This window comes from Haplochromis burtoni, unplaced genomic scaffold (genome assembly GCF_018398535.1).
Source record: "Haplochromis burtoni strain Fernald_Lab_line unplaced genomic scaffold, NCSU_Asbu1 Contig_37, whole genome shotgun sequence".
NCBI lineage: Eukaryota > Metazoa > Chordata > Actinopteri > Cichliformes > Cichlidae > Haplochromis > Haplochromis burtoni.
The window spans coordinates 1,221,051-1,246,395 of NW_024582398.1; the positions used below are offsets into that span (position 1 = coordinate 1,221,051).

General features: G+C 41.4%; 1 protein-coding gene across 3 annotated transcripts in view; it reads right to left on the reverse strand.

The window, feature by feature from the left end:
• LOC102310819 (zinc finger MIZ domain-containing protein 1) overlaps positions 1–25,345 on the reverse strand; it is a 109,201-nt gene that overhangs the window by 82,699 nt on the left and 1,157 nt on the right. Inside the window, exon 2 of one of the 3 annotated variants that reach the window (XM_042219731.1) lies at positions 10,273–10,445. The exons of the other annotated variants lie outside the window; for them this stretch is intronic. The gene's annotated coding sequence lies outside the window, so the exon portion shown is untranslated. The remainder of the gene's footprint in view (positions 1–10,272; positions 10,446–25,345) is intronic. 3 annotated transcript variants of the gene reach the window in all.

Consider the following 25,345-nt stretch of genomic DNA (forward strand, 5'->3'; position numbering starts at 1 on the left):
TTAGTGAGCTCATGCTTTGGTTGACAGGACAAGGCTAATACCCAAAATCTAAAAACTGTCTAACCACAAAGTGTGTTTTAGCATTCAGCGAGAGAGGGTGGTCCCTTGTGTCTCGCACTTTTTTAATCCTATTTTTATGATTGGAAGATTTTTCAGGCGGCATTTCTCCCCTGTTGGAAGTGCCGCTCTCTGAAAAGAGAAAGTGGAGGAGCGCTGGGGGCTCAATGGGTCGGGAGAGAGGAGGAGGAGGAGGGTTTGACGCTGGGTGCCTCCTTTTTAAAGCCAGATTCTCCCCAGATACCTCTGTGCTATTCATCAACAGCTTTTCCAGGGCTGTGAAAAATCAATGTGCTCTGCACTGCAAACAGTTCATAATGACAGGGGATGGAGGGAAAAAAAGCTCAACTGCAAGAGAATTGATTTGTTTAAGTACAATAACACGGCTCTGCAGCGTGGTGAGGAGGAGGCTCGAGCACCCAGACAAAGACTGACTGGCAGTATGAAACCACAAGCAGTAATTGATAAACTGCTGGCAAAGTGCAAATACAGAAGCCTGTTATCTAATTAAAGGAGTTTTTCTCAAAATTACCACCTGACAGAGGAAAATACATGATGACTAAATGTCTTTTCTAAGATGGGTAAACACGAATAAAGAGCATAATAAGATTACTCAAAATGTGGAAAAACAGAAGATATTCTCAAATGAGATGGTGTATCCAGAGGAATTCAGAGATTTTTTCGTCAGAGTTGATGAATATTTTCGAGGTCAAATTAATATCAGTAACTTAAAAATGTTTGCTTTTATTCTAACAAATACCCCCAAACGTGTCCTTGAACCGACTTGCAACTTAAAAACAAATAATTTGTACTTTCAGCATTGAGTAAGTAAAGTCACTTCAAAGGGCACACGAGGATGGTTTGATGGTACACAAAGCCGAGTCATCACAATGTTTCAGGATGACATTAGGCTTCTCCAAGGGAAAGGGGGAAAAAAATCACAAGGTGAGGTTTTCGTCCTGATGCTGCAAAAGCCAGAAGCCTGGAGTAAATTGTGTCAAGACAGGCCAGCACAATAAAACATTTCTCCCTGCTGCTTTTTAAGCTGGCCACAGAGGTGCATTTATCATTGTTATTATTCCTTCAGAGAGGGCCTCCCAGGTTTAATTGGGTCCTCATGGAGTCAAAATCCCCACTGTTGCTGAAGCCACTGGAGCTGGACAAACTTATTCCTCCCAAGTCAGCAGCGGGTTTTACTGGCTGCGTCAATGAACAGTCATTCAGTGCAAAATGGCCATGAAACCCGCTGGCGAGCCAGAAGGGCGGTGGGCTCTCGGTGCCACCCGCTAAGCCTCGACAATGGCATGAGAGGGACACCTGGAGAGAAGCACTCACCTGGCTCTGCTCTCAGCGCTGTGGGGAAAGCTCTCGAGAGCCATAGGGTGTTCGTCTATCCAGCCAGTTCTCCGGGGCCATTATTCCCAGTGAGCTGCATTTGCATTTTAACTGGTAACTACAGCTGGATTTAAATGCATATGGATATGAAAGCATGCGAACAAATGGAGGAGGAAAAGGATTAAAGAGATTTTTAGGTCTTAATAAAACAATTAGTGAAAATGATAAGCAGCTCAAAAACATAAACACGGAGAGTTGCTTTAGCATTAAAAGTGATGAATATGCTGAGTGTAATTAATTATGCCATGGGTGAGCCTTCTTTAAAATCCACAGTATATTTAGCACATGTTTCCCTTTTTTTAATCACTTCCCTTCTGACAAATATGTACAGTGACTGGAAACTAAAATTCTTAAAAAGGAGATAAAAACAGTTTTAATCAACTATATTCTTAATAAATACCAGCTTTGAAACGTTTGAACTCCCATTCACCTCCCTTACTTCTACTTAGTGTTACCTTGGCACATGAATCACCATTCCTGCTTTAGACCACTTCCTGTTGTTGATATAGTCAAGACATGCAAGATCAATCAAGATATGCATCTCCTCTTTTCACAAGCTTTCTAAAAAAGGCACTTCAAGTCAAAGGAGAAACAGACAGTAGCAGACTACTTGTTTGCAACGATTTTCAGAATCGAAGCTAATAAAAACTATAAAAAATGAAGCACGGGAAACACAGAGGCAATCGCCTCACTTTGCAGCACAGTGAGTTTGTTTACGTATACACCAATATTGTAATTAGAGACAAATTAATTGAGGTTTCTGCCAGCTGTCATGTGATAGCATAATTATGTTATTTTTTTGTGGAATTAAGGTTAAAAGTCAATATAATTCTTTCATATAAACCACAGTAGGGTAACAAATGAAGACTAATTAAATTATAAATTGATTGGTTTAAATGACTATTTCTGTAAATAGATCTGATAGCAAATTTTAGTGCAAATACTACAATTCAAGTAATATTTAAAAGGCAGTTTTATGGATTTTAGAACAAAAAACCAAAACAAACAAAAACACACGGTCACTAATTAGTGACACGTAGTTGTAGAGACCAGAAACAATTTCCAGCTTTATTCGCCTCACATATGTCCAGTTATTTGTGATCCACTTCATGAATAACAACATGCTCACAGTGTTGCTGGCAAATAGTCATATGCATACTCACAGCCACATGCTAATATAGCATTACCAAGGAAGCTCTTCAGTGTGCATGAAGACACAAAGTTTACCCATGTTTGCAGGGGAAGCACCATGAAAACATAACAGCAAAACCTAATCTGGTACTTAAATTGCCCTCACCCAGAGGAAAATGCCCATTTTACAGAAGCTAAGTCATTAAAGCTAAAGCTAGCCAGAGCTCAGAGCCAGACACAAGCCAGCAGCCTCGGTGTGAGCAAATTATTACTACGGAGAAAACAGAAACCAAACTCCACGAAAACTGATGCTGCTTCACAAATTACAACCTTAGCAACAAACCAAGTTGCTTATTAACATCTATGTGTGGTGGCTACTGATTTTTTCACTAGCATTAGCTAACATCTGCGTTACAGTAATCAGAAGATTTAATGGTTTATCCAGTTTTATCCAGTCGAGCTGGCCAACCAAGCACCCGCAAAAATGGCTGACACCCTAGCGTCATCTCTCCAGAATTGTTGACATGTTTCCTGATTACAATAAAAGAATTAAATGCATCTGTGATTTTTTTTTCAATGACAGACACATACAGTACACAGACTGTTATTAGCATAGCCTGTTTTGTTTTTGTTATATTAAATTCAGTCCAGTTTATTTCATAGTTAACATCAAATTATTGCCCTCAGTGACCATTAAAAGTTGTTTTTCTTCCCCCTGATTGAGATTTCTTTTGTGCTTATTTCCTTTTATTCTAGTCCATAAAGTGTTCCTTGATGTCCTTGAACAGGATGTTCAGACAATCTTCTAGAAGTACCTTAAATGTATGTGGAGGTAAAGGTCATGATGCTGGTTTAGCTTTCATTTTGGAACCATGACTACACACTGAAGAACAGAGACAATTATTAAGTGTCAAAATACTTGCAGGGATGGGAATGCGGTTGAAAATATGCTTCGTTTTGGAGAACAAATCTGACTCTAAATTAGTAAATTATAAATGTTTTGAGTTAATACATTTTGAATCATTGTACTCAGTGTAAGTTAGAAAATACTGTATAAACAACATGAAGCTCTTCTCAAGAATGAATTTAATCTGTCAATTTATCCTACAGGTTATATTGTAGATACAGTACACACTGTAGCTTAGTGCCTAATGGAGGATTAATTGGACACTATCCCAACACACATAATGCTTCCCTCAGAGGACATCCATACAGAGTGAAGGCACAAAGAGTCACACCATTTTTTAGAGGTGAAAAGCCATCAACATGAAGCATGTTGATGCACTGAATGAATGCCGTAGAGATGATTACAGGTTTAGAGATAATGGTTTTTACCATGATACATTTACAGGGCATGAGACGCCTGCTCAGTGAGCTCCCCGATCTTCACTCTCTGCTGATTAACACAAATGCTGGTGCCTACTTAACCACCATTGCTGCAATTACATGGAACCTCTCTCTCTCTCTCTCACACACACACACACACGCGTATCCACAACACACACCCTTGTGCAAAAAGGTGCAGTTGTATATATACTGCGTGCTACCAGATCAGGATCACAGCAACTACCAATTATGTGTCTTATTTATGCAAATTCAGGTAATTTACTTCCTGCTGTGCATAACTTCCCAATGTGTTTGCCCTCTAGCATCAATTGTCTGTATTGCTAGATCACCTAAACAAGTGAAACAATTGAAGTCACCCCCCCCCTCCAAAAAAAGCTGATCTTCCAAATGAGAATAATTTAAAGGTTAATTTAGAGGTTTATTATAAGGGATTGTAATGTCTATCGCTTAAGAACCTTGATTCAGTCAATTAAATGTCTGCTGAGATCAGGGAAAGGCAACAGTCTCAATCTCAGTCACTAAAACAAAGCACTTCCAAAGTGTTCAGCAATGAGCGCTCCTCACACAGAGAAACTATGAACAAGTGGGTCACAGGGAAAAGTTAAACGGTTGCAAAGTAGACAATGGCACGTGTTTGATCAAATGTGGTCTTTACTGTGTGTTTACTGAAGCTGTAAATGGTTATTTCACTCAGTGCATCAGAAGTGGTGCCCGAATCAAGAAAAGACCTGTTTATGAAAGCCGATTGTCACTTTAACAGACTGTTTTTCTATTTCCAAAGAGTGAGACGATGCTCATGAGTCCTGCATGAATTGATGGCTTCAATACTGTTTTTCCTCCTACTCCTCTCTCTATACTATATCTTGTTTCAAAGGCGAGAGCAGCCCAAGAGGGTGCTTGTGTTTTTCTTCCTTTGTTTCCAGTCTTTCTGTATCAGAGTGAGAAGGTGGTAGCAACTCCCACAAGGGAGATAGAGCTGGAGTTGTAGACTGCTGGCAGAGCGCTAAAGCAAAGAAATGCTGCACCGTCTGACCAGCGACATAAAAACAATGCCCCTCCTGCCTCCTTTACCTTGTCCTGCTTCATCTGCAAAGCAAACTGCGTGCCCTGCAGCCATAGATTCTTCCTTGGTCACCTGGCTGTTCTTACTGTTTCACCAGCCTGTGAAGGGTTTACCAGAGGTGAAAGACTTCATAATGTGATAAAGACAAGCAAGGCAGAGAAAAAGAAGGAGATCCTTTAGCCAGCAGCAAATTAGAGGTGGATGTGACAAGCCCTTATGTGTGACAAGAAAGAACCTGTATTTGCATTTTTAGCCCTCATTCTTCATCTCGTTCCCTCATCTTTGCTTCCTCCGTCTCATAATAAGGAAAAAGCAATGTGTGAGGGGGCGGGGGGCATATACACAGAGGAATCCAGGGAGGAAAAAGAGAGCACATTACTATTGGGAGGGGAAAATGATTAAAGGGTAAGATGAACACAATCTGCTGGTTCCAGAGGAAAAGGGAAGGAATTTCCAGAACCAATAACCAAAGCATCACAAGTAGACCTGCCTTCATGTTATTCAACCGTGACCGTGCTGGCCAAAGCACATTTTCTACATCCGACTTTTTGCACTAGCTTATGACATGTATGTTTCATACACAGCCAACCATTAGAAGTCCTTGAATATTGATTTTTTTGTAAGGCACTGCTATCTTCCAATTATTGAAAATATTACAGATTTGATACAGAATTGCACATGTGGGCTTCTGATTGTTGCAGTTAACCACGTCTAACAGTGTTACGATGACTCGGTTGCAAAGGCCTCTCGAGGCGAAACGGGCTAAGAGAAAGAGAAGGAAAAACAGCAACATCAATAATGAAGTGAAGGAGACGGGAGGAAGAAAACAAAGCCGTTCATAACAAATGAGAAAACAGGCAGAGCGTCTCATTGCGAGAACGCTAACGACAATCAATTAGCAATTCCTCATGATCTTGGGTGCGTCGGAGTATAAGGTGTCTTAATGAGTCCCATTTCCATTAGCTGCTCGACTCGAGAGGCATAAGGAGGAGGCTGCTTCCACCAGCTCCTCCATCTCAATGCCTAATGACTGCGAGAGTGGATTACTCCATCAATTCCTTACTTCTCTTTGTTTATCCCCAGCGTAAATAATGGTCAACCATTACAATGCATTAAGCGGGCCACTCTACACAGAGCGAATGAGAGCGAGAAAGAGGAGCACAAGTGCTCCAGCAGCATCCTTCAGTGATCTCCAGGAAATCGGCTAATACCAGGCATGCCATGTGGCGGAAGGGCGGGGGTCGGGGTTGTGGGGTGCGGCATCTGATGCTTGTTGAATATTTGGCTGGTGTTTACAGGGCGCTATGTTTAAAGAAAAGCATCAAAAAGGTAAGAACAGAGCACAGAGTGAGCCATATTACCCTAAAAGATTAGTTCAATAAAACCACAACCCACGCAGAAAATAACCCGATAGGCTATCTGTGCAAGCTGCTCATTACAACCCATAGCTACATTTTTAATCCCTGGTCAATCCCCAAAGCTCTTGTGGCTGCAGGTTGTGATACTATTACAGAAGCAAAAAGTATGTGAGAGTGGGATACTGGGGTGTGGGACCTGAGATGCTATGTGCACCTATCTGTTTTTGCACTTTCATAAAACAAAAATCAGTTGAAAACAGGCCGAATTATCTATTTTGATGCTCTGACTATCACAGCCTAAACTAGTTTTGCCTCCATTGTATTTTCTGACAGAATGACCCTTTAAAAAAAGTCACCTGTTTAACTCTTTGGATGATTCATAAATATCTTAGATATAATCTGTACTTTTTATGTCAGTTTGCTCTGATTCGAATCTTACACAATCAACACCACACAGAGTACGGTTCGAGTAATACGACCCAAATAATCTCTCCTCCTTGTTGCAACGCCTTCACCCCGGATTGTATCGATCAATATTTCACCCAAGGCCCCGTCCCTCCATTTCTATTTCGCTCTCTTACTCTCGTTTCCCCTCGTGTCATAGCACCGGACAGGATAAAAATTAAACGCATCAGCAGAAAAACACACAAGTGGAAATGATAGCGCTGCTCAGGCCACTCGGGTCATGAATTCAGCTAACTGTGCTTATCACAGGCTCCAGCTATTAGTCTTAATAGCTGCTGTGACAAACCGCCTTGAGAGGAGATGGGTTCTGCTTCTCGGGGCTTACCACAGACAGGTGATTCTCATCTGTGGTCTCTTCATGTCACACAGCAGAGCGAACTGTCTGCCAGATTATTGTAGCAAAACATCAGAAGCAGGCGGTCTATTATATATACCAGAGCCATATGTTTTTTCCCATACTCAGCATCCATCAAGGACAAAGTAAGTATTCAATTAACTGATGATTTAAAGACCTCAAACAATTATACGAGGAAAGCCAGTGAATGTTCTTTGGATATGCCACATGCTTGTCCAGCAAAAGTCCAGCAGTTTATCTCAGTTCTTTAATAGTTTTACTGTCTTTTAGCTAATTGTTTTGGGTTTGTTTGTTGGAACATTTTGGTGTGCTCTTCCAGCAATAACACAGACATTTATTAATGCTCATCGCAGACTGCTGTCTGATCATTCAGCTGGAAAAGTTTCATAATATTTCTTTGCAGAAAATTGATAACCAGTCACTTTCACTTCTCAAGCCTGCAGCTTAAATAACTTCTCATTCATCACTACTGAACAAATACAGCTTGTATTACATTGCACTTTTCTTCCGGTGGAGAATCGACTACAGCTCCGCAGTATTTAAGGCAAACACAATCATTTATTTCTCCCTACGTGAGAATGCTCCTAGACTACGGCGTAAAAAGAAAACGTTGCTGGGGCCAAGAAACGTTAGTGGCATAAAGCCGTACAGAGAAAAATGATTTTTTTCCCCCCCTCTCAAATAAAGGTTACTTTCTGCAGCCCTTCAAGGAGCCGTGCTGTGCTGCCACACAGCCGGTGGATGGAGCGGCAAAGTAAAAGTGTTAAGCTAGGTGCCTTACAAAGTAAAAACCACATGAAAGCAGCGCATAGAATAACATAAGAAGTTGGCCCGCATCAACACCCCCGCAGAACAGAAAAACCATTGAACACACCAAAGTCCTGGGTGCCCTTTAACGTGAAGCCAGACATTGGCTGTTTCGAAAACAAATGTCAGGCCGTCTTTTCAGGCAGAGTCCTTTCCCACGAGCTACGGCTATCCTCCACTTCTTGACAAACGACCAAGCTTGTGTCTGGGACCATGTCAACAAGTTGCTTTGTTTAGACGGTAGGGATGGGGGACTACTTTGATGCACTTTGAGGCATGTCTTCCTTTACTGTCGAGAGCTGGTTTTAGGTTTGGATTGGGAGAGAGGACACACTTGTGCCTCCACTCATGGGCAATACTCAGGCTAATGCTTTTGTCGCTGCGGTGCTTTGAGCCTAAATTAAATAAGAGTCTACAATTTCTCACATTTAAGGATGCTATATAAGCTGCAGACCACAAAGAGAGGTGGCAGAAGCTGTAGAGAACGGTTACCGCGACTAAGACGAGGCAGTATATTTAACAAATATGAGGTTCAGAAATGTGGGGCAGAATAGGGTGTATAGCTCCAGATTTGAGTGTAGAACAATGGAAGTATGTGCCGATTTCTGGCCTGAACAATGGCAGGATGACATGAAGCCTGACAAAGACACACAGAGCAGCAGGATCTACAGTGCAGACAGGAGAAGCAGTTTCACAGAGTAAAAACACTGCCAAAAAACATCTCATCTTCCTTTTTCCGCTTCCAACATCTTTTATGTGTTCTGGCACCTCTGGCACTCATAAGTCAAAAGTGAGCAGTCAAACTTTAAGCAGCACTGTGAGCACAGCCTTGTCTATTGAAATGAGCCAGTCACTGCTTAAAAATTGGGCGTGAGCTAAAAAAAACCCCAAAAATCTTCACGGGAAGGTGTCAACAGTTTCTATCCAAACGCAGTGCATATTTTTATCCAACTTAACAGGAAATTTTCACAAGAAAATGTGAAAAAATAGACATTTCCAACCAAGACTTTGATGCAAATATAAGTCTTTGGGTGCTTTAGAATTAAACCACCCAAAGCCTTTCCAATTGGATGCCATGAAATGTCTGCAGAAGAGAAGGGCTCAACTTTATGACAAAGGTATAAGAGCATCTGTCACACCTTGAAACCATGTGGAAACCAGTGGAAATATGTAATTTATTATTTTTTTTACTGTATTCATTTCAGGAACAGCACAGACTTTTTGGTGGTCCACTAACATCTGTTGCAATTTTCCATCTGTCCAGTGTGGAGAAACCTCACATCAATGTTTAAAATGTACACATCTTCCACATTTTTAAATATTTTATTAATTATCTAAGCCTGTTTCCACTGCAATCTGTTGTTGTTTTCTATATTAATAGAAAAACTTCTCCACCTCAGGGAACTATTTTGACAACTTGAAAAGATATAAAAACAGGGCACATGGAAAAGGACATAAGGTTATAGTAGATTTACATATTAATTTGGAGCCAGCATTTTTATTTAAAAAATATGTTTTAACAGGGAATAAAACGATAAATAAGTTCAATCAAACCATGGTTTGTGGGCACCAGTTAAGACAAACATGATTTTATGAGGTTGTGTCTAAATTATCAGCATTTCTAAGCATAAAGTTGATAAAATAATAACACAATTATAAAGCAAACAAAAGCTATACAAAAACAGTTGTGCTAAATGGGGAAGGTAATGAAATCTCTTGTCTCCCATATGCCACTGAAGGCACTCAAAGTGCCCTTCATTATTAATGTCCTCAGAGCAGCATTTGAAGCAGCTTTGCTTCTCTTATCAATCATTCATCTGCTTTCCATTGAACACGCTCTGATTCTCTAGTGTCAAATCAGACTTAAAGTGGCTGAAGGACCACCAATCTCAGGTTTTACTTTAATTAAACAAGGCCGTGAACCTCCAACACTTGCTTGCAGTGCCACACAAATGGGCCCTGAGTCATTTGTTATATTAAGAGCCCGTCTGCCTATCGGTTTGACTCGTATCTGCACAACCTTCTGGTTTTTGTCAACACTGAAAACTTGAGATTCAATCAAAACAAAATCATGTCGAAAAAAAATGGGTGGAAAAACAAATATGTGTATTCAGCCAAAGCTGCTTCCTTCTCCCTTTCCTACCTCGCTCTCTGTCTGAACAAGATCCCATTTCTCTGTACTGCAGCAGGCGTTTGGTTAACAGCAAACATAATCAAACTTTGTGGTCTGCCCTTCTGTGAAGTTGAATCGAAAGCATATCGTGCGGAGTTCTTCAGTGGCAATCTCCAATTACCTTCTGCGTACAAGCGTTCACTGCTCTGGAACTTTTCCATTTCATTATTGCACTCAAGCTGCCCCCATCGAAAGCCAACCGGCAGCAGCGGCAGTGGCAGCAACACAGCAGACCGTGTCATCCGTGCACAGCAGGGGGATCCTTCCAAGCTGCAGAGAATTCCTCGTTTTTGTCTGGGGGAAAAAGATTCATGTCTATACAAACCACAGGTGCAAGTGATTTAAAACAAAACAAAACAGCGTAATGGGGCAGGGGTAACGTTCAGGTCCCCCTCGGCTTTGTTTGTCACAGTTTATTCAGTAGGTCAGCTTTCCCATACTTTCATTAAGAGGTAAAACAGTGGAGGCTAAAACAACTGCCTTTTTCTGTCGCCCGCAGGAAATGTTTCAGCTCAGTGCCTCACGCTCAGAAAACCTCTGATGAAATCATTCGCCAGCCCTCACAATGGATTTGGGAAAGTCGAATGAGGGATTATTTGATGCAACTTCCACTCAAGAGGCCAATTCAGCCTCACCAATCAATACTAATCAACAGGGAGATGACAGGAGATGAAATTCCCTCTGCTGCAGCCAACGTAAAGCGCACAGGCTCTTCTCTCTCAAATAACTGAGTCTTCCCACTCAAATATAGCGTACTTATTCTTTCCTTTCCTCGAGTATTCCTGCAGGAAGTATTCTTTAAACTCAAATCATACCCACAAAATTGTTATTTTTCTTATTTTTCTATGATCACTAAACAGCTGAACACGCATGATGCAAACTAAACTTTCCCTATCAAAATCAGCTGCATCTCAAATGCTGATACTTCAGAATAAGCTCCAAACAAGACTTTTAAGTTATAAACCTCTATAACTTAGTGCAATGTAACCATTTAACTAACAAACAGACTTAGCTGCAATCCATCACTGATCAAAGCTCACTGCAACACCATGCAAATGAGTAATCTACAGCACAGACGTGTTTACATTATCGAGCTCTGTCTGAGTACAGCCTGTAGAGGGGGGCCTTTCATCTTAAGAACCAACAAAGAGCATGAGCTTTTCATCTTACCAGGAAGCATATATTTAATGAGACAACCTCTGCAATCTCTGCTGCCATGCAAAGAGTCTGACCCTGCACCGCGGCTCGGCAGCGCTGCCGAACAACAGTCACGGCAGTCTAGACGAGGCCAAGCGTCAACTGGGGCCTCCCGAAAGCTCTTGTAATGCACAAGGAATTTGGTGCGATTTCCCCAGAGCGGAGGGGAAACGCATGAGTGAGAGTAAAGAGGGGGCGAGATCCCCGCAGAGGTCAGAGCGTGTCCCTGGAGGTGTCAGGGAGAGTAAATGGGCATGACTGCAGTACACAGGGTTATACTCGCTCTCCTCCCTCCCTCCCTCCTTCTCCCTCGTCGTCTTCGTGGGGTGCCCACTCTGACTCGTCCCCAAGCACCTCAAAGCGAAAAGCAGCACAGCTCTGCTCGCATGCCACACAAATTGGAACAGGAAATGGTTGTCAGCTCCGGGCACAATCACCACCTTATTTTCCAACGATAAAAAAAGTCCAAAAAACAAAAAAAAGATAACGTTAAAGAGGATCTCTCGGACGACACGGGGATGGTGCTTGTCTGATGACTGTAGAGACGGCTGCTGGTTGTCTGCACGGCTGGCTGAAGGCTGACACCAGTATAAAGGCACATGAATATTCAGTGACCAAGTAAATGAAGCAGATAGCACTTGACATGTTTAACATCCACCTTTGGCACCTTCTCTCTGCAAAGCCAACAAGGTGAAGCAGCAGAACAAATATGTTGGTTGTTGGTAGGCGGCAACAATCCCTGCTGATGAATTGGATGCTTTCGAACAAAGAGAATGAGCTTCAGTGGGCAAGCTACATCAAAATAAGCCGGACTTAGAAAAGCAATCTGGTTTCCTCAGTGGGATTTGAGTTGCTAAATTGCTACTTTTTGGAGACAGGCATTAAAATAAAAATTGTAGCATGATACCTTGCAATATGCTGACATTTCCATTCTTAGAAAAGCATGTTTCCCCCAACTATAATCCCTGCTGGTATCAAAATGTTTGCTCTCTAAATATTTACCAACCCAGAGTCACATCTAAAGCCGAACACAGGCACCTTGAGACTTCCTTTTTTTCCCCCCCCAAGTGTTGTGTCCCAAAGGAAATGCAGTGAAAGCACTACAGACTATCTGGCAAGTGAGTAAACTAAGCACACGATGCATTCCTCCAACAACTCAAACAGCTCTGAGAAAGCAAAAGAAAAAAATCTGCCACCAACAAACTGCACTTCTTGAAATTGTACCTGTGTGAGAGAGGAGGAGAATTCATGTGGTTACATGCATGCAGTTTTGATGCCGAAAAACGGACACAGTGGTGCAAAAATATTACTGCAATTGGTAAAGTAATGTAAATATTGACACGTTGATAGTCCTCACCAGTGCTTATCCGGCTGACCTGACCGATGACAGCCATTTAACATCTGCTCAGTAATATTCCAGGGTTAAATGGGTGGTTGACTAACATTTTCCGCATCTCTCTCTCCATGCTCGGGGACTTTAAAGCATGGAAACTGTAACTCCAGACTTTTCAGAGCTACCTTTTAAGCCTGCTATTGGACAGTAAATCAGTGCTGGGATTCCCTGATTGTCATCAGGCGCTTGATTCGTGCATCACAATCATTGGTTCATTCACACTTGTGTGACTACCAGCTGGCTAATAAGACCCAATCAATTAAGCAACACTTCTCATTACGCCTTAAGTTGAATTTTTTAAAACTATTTGTTAGGACAACAATATTTAAGACTTCAAATATCAATGATCAAAACTCTGTCTGATTAGTAAAGCATTTCATTTAACCTCAGATTCTTTCCCAATTACTCTGCTGATGCACCAGCCCAGCTTCTTGCTCGTGTGGTAAACTCTAATATTGTTGATCTAAGATTTAACATCATGTTAACATTTATGCGAGATTAGCTCTCTGCAGATTTCTTACTTGAATTCTTCGGCTTCCTCAAAGAAGATTTAAGCCTTTCCAGCCAAATCCAGTTATACAATAATTTGTAATAAATGGTAAATGGGCTGGTACTTATATACTCAATTTGAGCACTCAAAGAGCTTACTTACTACAAGTGCCTTTTTTAAAAATACATAAACACTCCAGTAAATTCCTTGGGGGCAACTCGGGGTTCAGTGTCTTGGCTGAAAATACTTCAACATATAGACTGAAGGAGGCACGGCTCGGAACAACAACCTGCTGATCAGCAGATACCCTGCAAATATGGCACATTTTCAGTGAAGCAGTGCTACTTGTGCTGTGGACACGGGTTCAAGGAAACAAAATTTTCACTGAATTCATCACCTTCTGGTCTAGGACATGCAAATGCCACTTGCCACACTGATTTATGATATCACATGATGGTGGCACGATTGCTAAAACCAGGTAGTTTTCGGCACTCACTGTGTTATTCGGTAAGATTTTTGGTGTAGTATTCCCTTAACGGTATTGGTTAGCCGTTAGCATGCTCCACATGATCGAATACATAAACGTGTATGCACACAAACACATGCAAGAAAAACAAGAGGAGCCATGAATTAATTAAGAGGTCAGTGCTTCTGGACAAAACAAAGTAACACGCACACACACAAAAACACATACTCTATCCCCCCCCCCACTACTCAGTGCACCCTGCCTCCTGATAAGCTGGTTTGCCAAGCTTGCCAGTGCCACTGATGGCTCCGTTTGCACAAGCGCTCCATTGTTGCTGTGCAGAGTGGACAACTGCACTTTGGACCTTTCAGAGGGGAAAGCCTTTTATTATGTTTCCCTTAAGGGCATCCACTGTGTTTTATCTGCAACCTGCCAGCCACACACACTTTAAACACAGCATTAAGGATATTCAAGGATAGAAAACATAAACAGGAGCTGCTGCGTATCCTGCGCTCCCGCTGTTAAGTAGTGTACAGTCAGTTTTTTCCTGGGTGCTGATTTTTTTTCTCCTTCCGGAGCTTTAAAAGACTCATAAAAGGCAGCTGAATTATCTGTGTTGCTGGAACCTGATCCACTGCCGGCTGACCTTTTCCCACAAAGCAATATTAAACATAATAGTTGGGCTGAGTTAAGTGATTGCAATTTATGAGTCCATTTAACTTGATTCAATATTGGATGACAAATGATTACCTCTGTGAAGTAAAGCTTACGTACACAAAAATAACCCCAGCTACACACAAACGCAGAGCTTTATCAAACTTAACAATCAGCTCAGTGTCTGTCGGCTGCAAGTCTGGCTCAGCGGAGGGCTGAACAGAATTTTAAAAATGCATGACAAGACTAGAAGTAGAGGAAGAAGGAGAGGTTGCATATTAAATACACACAGATACCCTCATCTCCTCTTCTTCTTTTTTTTGGCTCCAGCTCCATTAAGCTAAAACTGATGCGTATTGAATAGATGTTTCCTCACAATTTGGTCAACTGGCCAAATGGATTAAGTATATGAAATTCATTTTCCTGAGTGCATTGAGGAAGTGTCAAAATGAAACATTTTCAATTTAGCCCCTTAAGGTCCAAGATTTCTTCATCCTCCTGTACAACAAGCTGCTTACCCTGCAAAAACAGGCCGCAACACGTTGCTAAACGTGGCCCAGGCCTTAAATTAGCCCGACACAATCCACATATTTGATTCACTATTGCAGCCTGAGAAGAGTTACATGACTTTCAGGCATCCAGCTCAGACTATAAAGAAACAATGTAGCCTACTTTGCACACTCCTCACTGCTCTCTTTTCAGCCACATCCTCTTGGATTTTATGACTCTGGTTAAAATGCAACCATTAAATATTCATGTGTGAGGGCTTTCACCCGTGAAGCAGCTTCCCCCTCTCGCTCTCTCTCTTTCTGTGCGAGCTTTAGAGAAAGTGAGAAACTTTTTGATTTTAACTGACAGGAGCTAAATATTAAAAAAGAAGCTTTGGGAGTTCGGCAAAGTGTAGACTACTCCTCTCCAATATCCTCCTCGGCTGATATGAGCCTTGCCTTCTTGGCTTTCATCCTCATTGTTCTTAAAATCTCACACTGTAGTGAGACTTGTCGAGTAAATTAACATGACAATACAAACTGTGGAGATTAATGAAAATAAATACTCCGTAGCCGAACAATGACGTTATGAAAATTGATGGTTGACAGTCATTCCAAAAACAATAGCGTTTCTTTTCTTTCTTTTCTTTTTTGGTCATCAGCAAGCATCACATCACACGCATCATAAACTGTATCTTTGAACAATATTGCTCATTAATTTTTCACTTGTTGTCTCGGCTGTTTATTATGCAAAACATTTCAAACTATCAGCAGCAAAAGTAATGACACAAATAATTCATAGTTTCCTTCTTAGAAGTCCTGGCAAGCTCAAATCCATAATATATAGCAGGTTAAGAGAGTGTATAAAAAATTAGGTATGAAATTATGTCTTCAGGTATAGACAGCAGCATAAATAAGGCTGAAATGTGATTTTGCTGCAGTGAACATTAGGGAAATTTCCAAAGCTTTATTTGGGTAGATGTTATTCGCATACAAATCACGGGATGCAACATTCAGGGCTTCTCCAAACAAGTGATTTTCTAGACAAATGAAGCAACTGCTCCGACATGTGAGGCTTGCATCCAGTCTTTGTGCTCAAGAGTGGCAGAACGCATGTATGACAACTCGCTGCTGTAAGTTGATTTAACTGCTGAAAATTCATGAGGGACGAGTAAAATGAAACCTAACAATACTATTGTTGTCTGAGAGCAGCCGAAGTGCAAGCAGCATGAAAAGTTTATTCATTCTGAACTAATCTTTTTAGTGACTTGGGAGTAACGATTCGTACCACTTACTAATGAGTGAGGAGCCCAGCTAATCATGAGGATATTTATGAATCTCACTGTGGCAGCTAAGTCCTGCCATAGGAAAGAGTACAGTCCATCACTATCGTAGTTTGGACGCCGAGTGTATGTGAAACATGCAAAACCAATTACTCTTTCATCAGTCTCTCCTGCTTTGGCACTCAGCAGCTGATTGACACACACACACTTTTCTCTCGCACTTTCCTGAAAGAAGCCCCTTCCCAGAAAAAGAGTCAAACTTTCCATCGGTGCTCATCGCCGTCTTTGATCCCAGACAAATGAGAAAACAAAATGCGCAGGACGGCTTGTGAAACACGAAGCCTTTCAGAGGTATTCTTTCACTTTTGGAAGGCTGCCTGCCCTTTTGAAAGGGATTTTCTTCAAAGCAAACATCGGTGACATTACCCATTCTGCACCCAATTAAAATTTATTGAACACATGTAGAAAACACTGTACCGCCAATATCAGGCACAACTAGCTTGTCACAAACAAACAAATACAGCGATCACAAGGACAAAAAAATAAATAAAAAGAATCCTTTCCCGGCCTTTTGAGTTCATAACCAGCATTTAATCCGCTGTAATGATTTACAATATGACAAGTCGGGCAAAATTTACTGTGACAGATTGAATGGGGCCCAACATAAATATAATTACAGCTCACATGATCTTCTCCACCTCCCTCCTCCGAAGGAAGTGCACACAAAGACGACGAAGGATACGCAGCCCGCAGTAATTTGCTTTTTCAATTTGCTCCTTGACATCAGCTGGTGCCAGAAAAATAAAATCAAGAGCAGCAAAGCCACAAAGTGCTGAGGATTTAACGGTGAACTCAGGTGGTCCTTGTTACAGCAAAGCCACGTTGTGGTGTTTGACCTCAAGCAAAACCTCAGAGTTAACGTAAAAGCGGTAACTCTTAACTTCCTGTTTAGGGATCAGTGCGTTTAAACAGAGTTCAGGAGGCGTGGTGTTACACTCATGCTGATGGTTAAAATAATACTCTGGCTCACTTCTTTAGCTCTCGCTGAACTGCTTAAAAGTCTTTGAACATTTAGCCAGCACAAATCTAATGTGACACCTCAGAAAAACACTGATACTGGCCAATATATCTGTGCATCCCAAATTAAAAAATGATTGTCATTAAGCCATTTCTTGGATAATTGCTTAACTGTTAAAAGCCAGCTTGAAATACTTCCCCTCTAAGCAGGTTAAACTTTATTTCTGAGTTAAAACATCATTCAGTTTAGAACTTACAGATGCCATCAGAAGCTCTCTGACAACTGGGATAGATACTTCTCTGGCATTTTATGGACTAAATAATTAAATCACTTAATCAAGAGAATGGCTGATGCTGAGAGACAGCAAGACAGCGCGCGATTACTTAGTCTTAAAGATGTCTAGAAAGGTAGAAATCTCCACATCAGAGAGGATAAACATTTGTCTATATGCACAAATGCTGTCGAAGAGCTAAAGAAATATAGGCAGTTTTAAAGGGATGCAAAAACAAATAGCACTTTACAAAGTAGTTTAACGGCCCGACTACTCTCCAAAGAAAGAAGTCGTAAACTTTGTGAGAGGTGGCGACACACAGGGGTAATTCTCTGAAAGAATCCCGCTGTGACTCCCACCCACCCATCCCAAGAACACCCCAGATTTGGTTTCGCATTCCTGCCTCACAGATAACGCAGACGCACACAAGAAAAAGAGATGAGACGCAGACACTTTTCTGACCTCGCACTATTTCATCTCACTGACGATGAGTCAAGCGCAAAGATATCTCCTCTCTTGTTCTTCCTCCAAGATGTGAAGGATCAACCACTCCCTGGCACCCCTCGACAGCCTCCCCCCTTCCATCACCCTCCATGCTAATGTAATACACATTAGTGAAACCAGCCGCACACTGTGCACTTCCACAGTGACACGGAGGATGCTGGGCCCTCGGGTGAGCCATCTCTCTCTATCCCTCCCTCCCTCCCTCCCTCCCTGACTCTCTCCACATGCCAGGCACATCACGGGCACAGCCTCGCACCACAGCGTCTGTGACTCAAACATGCCCTCGTTTCGGAGCAGATGGTCAAAAATAGCGTCCACTGTCAACATTTTTGTAAGCCGTGGGACCCATTGGGCCACACACGGTATGCCAGGAAGAAGTGCAATATACGTGTGCGCGCGTGTAAAAATAATCTGGTCAGTTACAGTTTTTCTCGGTTTGATACTGACAAAGTGAGAACACCCTGTTGTTGCAAAAGAGCTTATGCAATCGGCACCTATAAATAGGAGTGTGAAGTGTTTCTGCATATGTGTCGCACTGCATGTTTACATTCAGGAACACTGCCCAATTAATTAGCATTCATCATCAGCAGTGGTGGCTGTTAGGATATCACTGATTACTATTAGTGTGAAAGAAATCTATTGTCTGCGGTCGCGGTTCATTTGCAAAAGCCAAAGGATGAAGGAACGTAAAGAAACACGGAGGACATGTTTACACTAGAGTTATTTAAAGCTCTCTAGGATCTTTGCCTGTAATTTACATAAAATGCTAGATGGTCAGATATGATGAAATGTCTGTGTGCTGCAGATAAAAGTAATAGTAATGTAAACGTATAGAAATTTTGGATTTGTGCTACATCATGCTTTGAGTGATGCAAACCAGGTGTACTCTCACAGCTATGCCAAATTAGCTGAGGGCTACACCTGACCCTGGTGTTTTGGTAAATATTTGCTTACTTTGGAGCAAATCTGCACCACGGAAATGCCAGACTTTAGCTTTCTGCAGTGCCTGTTTACACTACTGACAACATTTGTCTGCCTCATATTAACACTGAAGAGAGGTCTGAGATTTGAGGATTATGAGATGGGAAGTTACAGAGCTTAAATCCCAATCAACTGAAAATTGTGTACAAATAAGGCAAACTCAGAACAGAAGGCGTGCCTTTTGCGAGCTATAATGCATCAGTCGCATGTTAAGGGTTAACATATTCCACCCTATCCAGCACCGAGACCTCTCTCGTGATCTTCTTTCTCTGCCGACAGCTGTCACGTCAGTGTATCAGCTCCGGTCTGTGATGCATGCCTTGCACCTGGGTAACCGACCGCACACAGACACGGCGTTAGCATGAGGGTACAGTGTAAGCTGACACACAGGCTGTGGGTGTGGTGTCACGGCTGTCCACACTTCATCATCAGTAAAGACTTTGTTTGAGCAGGGAGGAGAAAATAAAGTATGATTGGGTCACAAAAGAAACAAAAATCATTATGGATTAAAAACGCAGCGAGAGAATTGTAGCTCCGGTAAACAGATGCTTAAAGGATTATTCAATTAAACAGTTGATCAGCAGCTGTAAAGAGCTTCTGTAGTGTGATGACTTTTTCTGTTTTCTATAATTGAAAACTGAATGTGTTTTGGTTTTGGACTGTTGGTTGCACAAAGCAAGCAATCTGAAGATGTCACCTTGGACCTCGGCAGTTTGTGCAAGCTGTTTTTTTCTATTTGTGCCAATTTTAAAGATTCAAACGTTAAATTATCAAGAAGAAAAAAACGATAAATGAATAAATAAATCAGCTTTTGAGTCTTTGATGAGATGGATTTGCAAACAGGGCAAAAAAAGGACTTAAATAGGAGCAAAAAGATCAACATTTTTTTTTTATTAATTTATTTTCTTGCCAAAAACTGCACAAATATGAAAAATCCCTAAAAAGCAAGCCTGGTTGCTTACTCAGAGTACACATCTGGCTATAACTGCTGTGATCTGCCATGTTCAGATTTTATGAAGGCTGCTGATGGTTTTGCACTGCTTCTCTGTGTGTGCACATGTATTTTTGTTACCTTGTCATGCTTATAAATTTGGGGTCTTGTCTGGCTGATTTGTGATAATACTATTGAAGTCAAGTTCTACCTGTTCATCTGTAATAATATATCCAGTATCTTGTATATTTTGAAGCAAGGGCAGGATTTTCATACATGCTAATTTTACAAAGGTAAACTCACAGTGCAGGCAAAAGGCTTGCAAAGATTTATGTGTCTATTCTTGTCTGGGTGCTTTAAATGAAGTGGAAAAGCATGCATTATAACCCACCAATCAAAATATATTAATGCAAATTTTATATTTAGTCTGTTGTTGGGTTGTTGTCTTATGCCAGCATCAATCAGATTTAATCAAACTGCACACAAGCAGTACCGACGATGACAATTTATAAGCGTGAAACTCACAAATACTCAAAGATCCCATGAGAATAAAAGCCATGGAGCCCTATCTACTTTGGGTCACCTGCACGCTTTGCCGCAGTGACTATGCAAAGGAGAACAGGTGAAATGCAAAACAACACTTAAGCAGAACGCGTCTTTTGTGTCAACATACGGCAACAGATGAATGAGAGATGGGGCAACATGTCAGGGATTTTATCTACTTATGTTTTACATCTCGATAGCAAACTTGAAAAGATCTGACATTTGTGTTTTTGGAAGGGAGGGGGCGTGGGGGTGCTTGGGAAAGAGATTACCCTCAGACCTTTTCTTTGAGCGCAGGAGAGAATGGGGGAAGGACATTCCCTGTGTATTAGTAAATCCCAGTTAATTTTCCCTGTCACAGAACAATAAGATATGGACCCCCGTGGGCTCTGTTGAATGTAATTCCACCACTTGCTCAGAATCACCTTCATTACTCATCAGAGATGTAGATCTCTCTGTCTCCCCGAAAAAAGAAAAAAAAAAATCCTCTGGAGCGCACACTAGACACTGATGCTTCAGCAGAGCCCTCTCGGGAGCCTTCCCGGTGCCCATTTCTTGATAGTGAGATTACACCTCTTGAGACATTTTCAAATTTTGAGAGCTAGTTTCTCGGTCTTTGCTCACATTTAAGAGGGGAATATGCCTGCTATGCAACACTTGGAAGATTTGACGGGATCCTCGGTTGGACCTTGTTTAAATTTATAAAGGCTGAGACTTTGTAGAACCGGATGTTTTCCAAGATCCAGAGCCTTAACACTGCGACAATGCACTGTCATCATCCGCGTCTGTTTTTCACAGCATGTCACATTTAACATGCATGAGCCTGCGACTGGTGGGAACCCCACAAAGCTCCAATTACATCCTGTGTGGGTTAAGACTCACAGATTGTATTCTTTTTTTTTTTCTTTTGCTTTTTGCACAGCTATTTTTCAGTTTGTGCTCTAATTTGTCCACTGAAATTCTAAAACCCTGCTGACAACAACAAACATGCAAACAAAGAATTAGTAGATTTTAATTGCACTTTAATTATGAGCAATAAAGGAAGGAATTGTTTTCATAATCAATTAACAGTTATAATGCTGGGAATTCTTAGAAAAAGATTTGACTGACATCTTTAAGGAGATTGTTTTGTCCATTTGGTTGTCTGAATATTTAACTTACTCTGCAGAAAGTATTTGTATAACTTTTAACAAAAATAAATAAGTAGAAAATCAGTTAATCGATTAACCCTTTCATCTGTTTTAGATTTAAAAAATGTATTTTAATTTCACATTTGCTTCCCATGCCTACCAACGAGCACAAACAACTAAACAAAACTTGAATGTAATCTATATTTTTAATGATGTTGTGCCTTCTATGAAGCTAAACCTGCTGTCTTTAAACCTATTAATCAGACGGTGTGTGTCTTCTGTTCTGGCAAACTTCCCCTCCAGCATGGCTGCAGCTGTAAGAGGAGGCAAGCCTATTGTTCAGACTAACAAGGGGCACAGAGGTCACATGCATTTTCACAAGAGCTTTGCCAGAGGGGTTGGGGAAGCAAGCAGCACACTGGTCTGTTTGGTATGGATCTACACTAAAGCTTTTTCTATAAAGTCACATCGTTCCGAGTCTATTATAAAAGGGGATAGATTAGATTAGGTGAGATTATGTAGAGGGGCTCTTTAAAAAGAGCAAAAATAACACACTCAGTACTTAGCAGGCAAGTCAACAGTGGGATTAAGCCCAAAGAGCATGCTGAAATCCAATGCTAATATGCACAATGGTCATCCTTTCACCGGCTCACATTTAAATGCTCTCAAACGTGGTGACTTTGGATTTCTCAAGCGATGTTAATAGTTGCAGCAGCAACTGAAAATCAGACTCAGGCTGTGTTATCGCTTTCTGCCATAAAACTGAAATTTCACAAATCTAAAAAATCCAAAGAGCTATTTATTTTGCCTCTCCTGCATCAAACTGTCATCTCTGTCTTCCCTCCTGTCAAGCCATCTCTCGCTCTCTCTCGGTGTGAGTACAGTTTGTACAATAACAACTCCTATCACCAATGCAACCGAAAATATGCACAAAGTGGTTGCACACGCTAACATGATTAAATGATGTGCGGTCTGGCGTCACTCCCAGCACCTCTCCCATCCCTCGCTATGCTCTGTATCTCCCTCCTGCACAAAGCAAGTACGCGCACACACACACACATACAGATTCCCTTTCCCTGAGCTGTGTTTTGAAAATAGAAGCTTCATATTAACAGTCAACAGTCAAGCTGACAGGTACAGTCAGAGCATTCTATCCACCATAAAACCCCTCAGTGAATATCTGCGCGGTACACATGTTACTGCAGCTCCGTGTCACAGAGGTGGAGCGTCGCGAATCATCACATACACACGAGGAATGCAGAATAACATATGGAAGAAGAATACGCTGGGTATGATGTAGCGCAAATGGTTATTTTGTTATTCAGATCAGCTGCATTCAGTTCCCTTTACCGAAACAGTACAAGATGTGTAAAAAAGATACTATAGGTAAAATGTGTTTTCTGTGTTGTAGCTGGCTAAGGTGGAAGTTAGTTTCAAGCCTTTATGCTGCCCTGTGATTAACGTGTCTCAACCTGAGGGTCAGGATCCTTTAATGTGACTCCAATCTGAAGCATCATGTCTTACATAGACTATTTTGTTTATTTTGATTGATTATTTATCAACAACCAACCAGTTGCTCCCTCCCCCAAGTCTGTTTTTGCTGTGTGTATCGTCTTGTTGAAAAAGGACATTCTTTTTCCCCACTCTCACCATGTGATTGCTACAGCAGATCCCTGAAGTTCTTAACAACTTCCCATACAGTTAATTCTGTTTATTTTAAGTGAGAAAATGGATTTCTTCCTCACCACATTCGCTGATTATACTAAGTAATCGTAAAATGAATTTAAATGTTAGAGGTCACCATGTGTGAAATGTTACCTGTTGCATTTTTGGCGCTTCCACTTAGTCACAATAAGCCAAGAGGACCAATAAGGGCTTCATTTGTAACAATGTGTTGCTTTTCATCAGTTTTGTATGTAAAATTTATATCTGCAGAGGACTCGAAGTAGCTTGAGTAATGCATTTAGTTACTTTCCAGCACGAGTTACAATCTCAAAGTCACAGCAACACTGCACAAGGTTGTAATTACTCACAACTAACATAACAGGACTATTAAGCGCTGTTTGACACAAAGGTAAACCTCATGATTAAACTGCTATATCTACCTAGTGACATACTTTCTACCCCTCGACTCTCCTTACCATTTGAAAATAGCCATACCAGCAGGGTGATTCATCCCAAGAGTTTATTCTCTTGAGTAAAGACAACACAAAAAGGACCTTGAGCGAAACCTACACAAACCTCCCACAGGCTCTGACCGCGGAGGAAGAGCTTTCGGTTGCTTACTCGTTCACCTTTTTTCTGTTAGAGTGCTTCAGAGAGCTCGCCATACACAGGAGCTGCTCACTGCAAGTGGAATTCCCAAGCTGAATCAATAACATTATGATATTATACACAAGCTAACAGGCCTATTTACCAGCTATTTAAGTACATACTGTTGGTAAAAAGAGGCTTAGACTGCAAACCTTTGGGACTGGTTTTCTTTTACTGTTGTATTACAGATCAAAGTGGTCATATTTCCTTTCTGAAAACAGTATTTATTCCTAAAGTTTTTGGGTGTATTTCTGTGTCACGCGTCATGTGTCATGCGTTGGATTTAGATGAAAAATTCAGACGAAAGAAGCATATGATACACAGGATTGTAGTAAGTGAGATCAGCTAGTTAAGACACACCAGCTCTCGGTCTTCTCACAGGCTGACCAGCAGTGCTGCTGGAGGTAATGAGGCCTCTTGTGTGTCCTCTCTGATCTGAGAGTTGAATAATTTCCCATGTGGCACAGTCATTTCCAGCTTCCGCCTTTACTCTCAGCCCGTCGGGCGGGTGGGACAGCAAGAGCAGAACCCTCCACCCTGCGCTGACAACGTGTTGCCATTGTCAGCCTTACGGTGCCACATGCAAACCTAAGCCAGCCTGGAGTCTGGACAAAAAGAAAAGATTTGCTAAAGTGTGTAGAAGATGCTTTATGTATGATTTAATTAAAAAATATATATATTTAGCTTCTCTTTATTTTTAGATTTTGTTCACTAATACGTGTATCTGCAGAAACTTGTCCTTTTCACGACTTTAGTTTGTTGTGTCGACAGTTTCCATTGGTCAGCAAGAAACTGAGAGTTAATAAATGGTCTACTTCAGCACTCAGACACACGTGCTGGGTTGCAGATCTCTGTTTCAATGTGTCTTTTGTTTGACGGCTGGTGTTTCAACATCCTCAACTTGAATAGAAGAAGGTCAGCCTGGTGGGGTCTGTGGTTATTCAGGAGCCCAACCTGGGGCCCCACAGAGGTGGGGTGATGGGGAAGGAGGGGACAGGACCTCCTCTGTCTGACAACACCAAAATTGTTCCAATAATTGAAAGTTTTAATTTTCCCAAATACAGGCACTCATTCAGTGTTTATGTGCCATCAAGTGCTTGTGAATCAGCCAATGATAGCCTCCTACTTTGACATCATCTCAAATCTTTCATTCAGCCGTTATCTTAAATTCCGAAAACAGCAAAGTGAAGAAACTCAACAAGACCGTTGAAATTACATGGCAAAAATGTAAATAAGCAAGCGAGGGTGCTTAATAACTGCAGTCCCCACAGAGGTTTTTTATGACTCCCATATGTGGCTCGGTGCAAAACACTCTGCTCGCAGGACAAACTTGGATGCTGCAGCAGCTAAAAGTAGATATGAGCCGAATGAACTTTTCAACAGCATAACACAAAAGCAGGAAGAGCTCTCCTGTGCATCTTAATAGGGGGACGAGAAACATCTGCACAGATATGTTTGCTTGCTTGATGCTCCAAAACTTGCATTTTGTAACAGAAAAGAAAATTACAGATGACAGAAACTCTCACTCGCTC